The sequence below is a fragment of the Apium graveolens genome, chromosome 10 (genome assembly GCF_009905375.1).
Source record: "Apium graveolens cultivar Ventura chromosome 10, ASM990537v1, whole genome shotgun sequence".
NCBI classification, from domain to species: Eukaryota; Viridiplantae; Streptophyta; class Magnoliopsida; order Apiales; family Apiaceae; genus Apium; species Apium graveolens.
Window position 1 is genome coordinate 162,011,639 of NC_133656.1, and position 6,000 is coordinate 162,017,638.

The following is a 6,000-nucleotide window of genomic DNA, read 5'->3' on the forward strand; positions in this document are numbered from 1 at the left end:
CTAGCCTGGAACTGTCGTGGAATGGCCAATCCACGAGCAGTTCGATTTCTTAAGGAAATCGTGAGTCAGTTAAGGCCAAGTTTAATTTTCTTGTCAGAAACATTAGTCTTAAAAAATAAAATTGAAGATCTGTGTAAGGCAATCCATTATGCTGGTTGTTTTGTTGTTGATGTGCAAGGGCATGGAGGAGGCTTAGCTTTAATGTGGAAAAATAAGGGTGCGGTAGAAATTAAAGGAAGTTGCAACCATTATATAGATTGTGAAGTGAGGTGTGAACAAATAGGAAGATGGAGATATACGGGTTTTTATGGCTGTCCAGAAAAGCATAGAAGATTGGAATAATGGGGGATGCTTAAATTTTTAGCTGGAGAATCGCAATTGCCATGGTGTGTACTCGGGGACTTTAATGATCTTATGTTTGATCATGAGAAAAAAGGAGGGAGATTACAACCTCGAGTATTGTTGGAAGGGTTTCAAAAGGTTGTTGCTGAATGCGGGTTGAATGACTTGGGATTTACCGGTAGCGAGTTTACATGGGAAAGACAACGAGGTAGTACAGCTTGGGTGTAGGAGAGATTGGATAGGGGATTGGCAAATTGCATATGTTTCCATCAGCTGAGGTAAAAGTTTTGGAGGTGTCGACCTCAGATCACTTACCTATTTTCCTTGAGCTTAATAGGATGATATATGTCCCAAAGATTAGGAGATTTAAATTTGAAAATGTTTGGATTAGAGAAGATCAATGTCTTAGAATAGTTCAGGAAAGTTGGATGCAAGTTGAAGGCCTTAATATTATTGAGAAGATAGAGTACTGTTGTTTAAAGCTTGAGGAATGGGGAGGGGGAAAAGTCAAGAAATTGCGTATCAAAATCCAGCAATATAGCCATGACATGAGAAAATTCCGGTCGAGAAGAGATGAATATGGAGTCAGGATGTATAATGAAGCTAGGAGTGAATTTTTAAAGTTGCTAGAAAAACAGGAAGTATATTGGAAACAAAGAGCCAAACAATTTTGGCTAAGAGAAGGTGATCAAAATACGAAATTCTTTCATAAGTATGCATCGGGAAGAAAAAGAAGGAATCAGTTGGCAAGCTTAAAGAATGCAGATGGTGAATGGCAGGAAGATAAAGAAAAGATCAGACAAGTGATAACAGAGTACTTCTCAGATTTATTTCAAAGTTCTGCAGGAACTGATGGATTATCAGAAAGGGATAGAGTGAAGCAGGTTACGAGGGTTCAAAATCAAATTCTTATCAAGCCAGTTACAGATGAGGAAGTTAAATGTGCTGCGTTTTCGATGCACCCGGATAAATCACCGGGGCATGATGGTTTAAATCCCGGATTTTTCCAAGCTTACTGGAGTGTTGTCGGGGGAGATGTGGTGAGATTCTGTCAAAGGTTCTTTAGTACAGGAGAGTTACCGTAGGGTGTTAATCGTACGGTTGTATGTCTTATCCCAAAAATAAGACAACCTCAACAAATGTCGGATTTAAGACCAATCTCACTGTGCAACGTCTTATTCTGAATTCTGTCTAAGGTATTGGCTAATCGATTAAAAAGTTGTTTATCATCTGTGATATCGGATCAACAGAGTGCATTTGTAGAGGGAAGACTGCTTACAGATAATGCTTTGATCGCATTTGAGCTTAACCATTATATTAGGAGAAAAACACAGGGGGTGAATGGTGTGGTGGGTTTGAAAATCGATATTTCAAAAGCTTATGATAGGCTTGAGTGGAAGTTTCTAGAAGCAATGATGGAGAAATTTGGTTTTCAAAGCACATGGAGGGATCGAATAATGACTTGTGTCAAGACAGTTTCATATAGTTTTGTTCACGATGGGGAAGTATTTGGTGATGTACAACCGCAACGGGGTATTAGACAAGGGGATCCTATATCCCCTTATTTATACATATTATGTGCAGAAGGAATGAGCTCAATTATCCGAAGTCATGAAGAGGTGGGTCTGCTACATGGCTGCACCATTGCTCGATGTGCACCAACTATCTCACACCTCCTTTTTGCTGACGATAGCTATTTTTTCTTCAAGGCAAATAGATCTGAAGCAGAAATAATGAAGAGAATTCTATTGAGGTATGAAAAGTTTCCAGGACAAGCTATAAATTTTGGGAAGTCCGGTGTGGTTTTTTAGTCCAAATACTACAAGTGTAAATAGAGTACAAGTGTGTGAGGTGTTGCAGGTCAATGAAGTCTCTACACCTGGTAATTATCTAGGCTTACCAATGCACATTGGGAGAAAAAAGAACAATGTTTTTAAGATTCTCAGCGATCGTATTAGTCAAAAATTACAGGGGTGGGGGACTAAGTCGATATCTAAAGGAGGAAGGATGGTACTGTTTAAAACTGCAGCTCAGACTATACCAAATTTTTGGATGAATTTATTTCTAATCCCGAATGAAGTATGCACTCGTATACAACGTCAAATGAATGCATTCTGGTGGGGTAGTGGAGGTTCTGGTAAAGGGATCATGTGGTTGGCTTGGGACAGATTATGCGGTGCCAAGGAAGGAGGGGGCTAGGTTTTAAGGAATTAAACAAGTTCAATATTGCTATGTTAGGGAAACAGGGGTGGAGATTACTGAATAATGAAAATAAATTGGTTACAAGTCTCATGAAAGCAAGGTACTTTCCTGATTGTAATTTTTTACAAGCTAAAGTGGGTACCAACCCCAGTTATATGTGGAGAAGTATACTTGCGGCTCAGGAAATTGTTGGGCAGGGAAGTAGGAAGAAGATTGGTAATGGTGAAAACACAAGTATCTGGAGGGAACCATGGTTACCATGTCGAAACAACGGATACTTGACAACTGCAATGCCTCCAGAATTGGAGCATACTCAGGTTATTAACTTAATGGAACTGGACCAAAATAGATGGGACGAAGATGTACTAAGAGATATATGTAATGATAGAGATCTTAATCTAATTAAGAGCATTCCACTCTCAAGAAATGGGGAGGAGGACTCGTGGTTTTGGATTCTAGAGGAAAATGGTTTATTTTCTGTCAAGAGTTGTTATAGAAGATTGGTAGGTGAACAATGTTGGCCACAAGCAATTTTCTGGAGAAAATTGTGGGATTTAGACTTACCAGGAAATGTAATAACTTTTATATGGCGTGTGTGTAGTGATGTTTTACCAACATCTATGAATCTTGTCATGAAGCGAGCTCAAATTGATCCTAGATGTTCTTGGTGTTTAGTACATAATGAGGATGCAACTCATGTTTTGTTCGATTGCCCATTTGCGCGGTCGGTTTGGGAAAGTGTGGGTATAAATGAAGTGGGTTCAGAGGGTTATGAGGGAAATGTGATCGAGTTTATTCAGCAAATTTTTAGTAGGTGTACAAAAGAGAGGTTGGCATTAATAGTAATGGTCTGCTGGAGTCTTTGGCACAGAAGAAATAGGTGGCTCTGGGATACGATTAGTGTGTCTGAGTTTGGAGTACGAGAAATGGTGATGAACATGTTGCAGGAATGGAAGCAAAGCCGAATGGATGCCCATAAGTACAAGGTGATGTCAACTGTAAGTGTGAGAGGATGGAATCCACCAAACCAGGGTTGGGTTAAAGTGAACACAGACGCTGCTGTTTTTATGGATGCTGGGTGTATTGGGATAGGAAGTGTCATAAGGGACGATCAGGGCAGATTTGTTCGTGCAAGAAATCAGAAAATTACAGCTCTATATCAGCCACGGGAATCAGAAACTATTGCTTTAAAAGAAGCTTTATCATGGGTTAAGGATATTGGTTATAGACGATGCATATTCGAAACTGACTCTAAGGCTCTAGCGGATGCATGTAAAAGTGTTCAAGGACGAGCATACTTTCATTCCATTATCCTAGATTGTATAGCATTGTTTAAGCACTATGATACAGTGCTAGTAGATTTTGTTCACAGGTCTGCGAATGAGGTAGCTCATAGCCTAGCAAGGGCTACTCATTTTATGTCAGGCATCCGTGAGTGGATTGATACCGCTCCAGACTTTATTTCTGATGATTTGATTATTGATTCTATATAATAAAAGCAAGTACGTTTGGTCAAAAAAAAGCTTAAATGTACAGGGTGATTAATAGATAGACCGGTTCTTGGTACGAATAACGTTAAAATGTTGTGGCTTTTGAAGGAAAAAAATGATGACAATAGCAATATAATCGTACAATAGCAATTAGCAAGGGGACCTGCCCTTCTCATGACGATGATTAAAAGTAAAGCACGCTCAAATGCTCAAGAGTAGTGTTAAACCTGCTACTAGTCCTGGTGTATACAGTTTGTGACTTTTTTGCTGTGATAACTGATATTATAATGGGTAAGGGCCAACTTTAACCGTTTTTTATAAATATTAACAAAAATAGCCGATTTCAGAATTTTGGCCAATTATGTTCGATCGAATACGCAAGTCACAGAGGGGTATTATCTAATACACAATCTGAAATGGGGTATTATATTCATTTTTAACTTATAACGCAAATCACAACGAAGTATTGTGAATAAATATTATTTAATAATACTGATTACATATTGTCAAATGGAGTAATTGATAAAATATTAATAATATACCCTACTTATAATTGCGTAATATGATATTTTCAAATTTTAACTTAAATGAGAGATTGAGATAAAGTTACTCGATTATCGTGAACATATACTTTTATGCTTTATATTTTATATTATTTAACACAAGTTAAGTAAGATAGTGGTCTAATTAGTATGTCCTATATTAGTTTTCTGTTACGCATTTCGTAATGGCAGATACAAACGGCCATATTTGGCCAATTTTTATAAACCGGTTATTTATGTACAGTTTTACAATAAATAGGCTAATTATATCAATTTTTCTATTATAATTAGGGGTGAAAAAAAACCGACCAAACCGCAAAACCGACCCAACCCGCCCCTTATTTCGGCCGACGGAGCCGAACTATCCAAAACCCCAAGTTTAATTGGTTTAATTTTTTGTCAACCCGAATATAATGGGTTGGGTCAAAATTCAAAAAATTTAAACTCTTACTAACCCAACCCAACCCTATTTTATAATTATAGTATTATTATTTGAAATTTTAATTTATGTATTTATTGTAATAAATTATATATCCAAAATAAAATTATTATTTTACGGATAACACATCATAAGTTATTGACTTTAAACAAGAAGAGTACATGGTACGTATAGTATCCAATAATATTTATCTTCTGTTAAATTATGAGGTACACTTCAACTTTTGATTAAACTTATTTGTAATTTTGACTCCTAAAAATATTTAAGTAATTTTATTCGAATTTTAACCCGAACCAACCCGACCCAGCCCGACCCAATGTATAAATGGTAGGGTTGGGTTGAAAATAATTTTTTTGATAAACGGATTCATTTTTTAAAAACCGAATTAGTTGGGTTGGTTCGATTTATTACCTCTAAACCACCCAACCCGACTCGCCTTCACCCTTAATTATAATGGTAAATGATGTAGACAACAAGTAGAACTGTTAATTCATTAGTTGCGTGTATTTTTGTCCAGTGTATTTTCGTGTTTTATTTATGAATGTCAAACCCAAAATTAAATAGTTTATGATTCGTTTTATTTCGTGTTCGTGTACCTTCATTTCATGTATGTTTCGTGCCGTATTTTGTATAATTTAAAATTAATAACAAAAATAAAAACAAATTTAATATATATTTAAATATTAAATTTTTACTGGTCGAGTCTTAAGTCAATAAGTCATAAAAACTATAGTGAAGTCAAGTCTTGTAAAATTTAAATTTGAATCTATTTTGTATCTATATTTTATAAAAATTATATGTATATATTATTATAAGATATATGTATTCATATAATTTTGATAAATTCATTTTAAATATTTATTTATTACGTGTACTTTCGCTTCGTGTCGTGTACCCAAAGGTAGACTGAAAATCGACACTAATGGGGTGTATTTATTTCAGATTTTAAACGATTGTTAATAATCTATGGATTTTAAAAGATTTT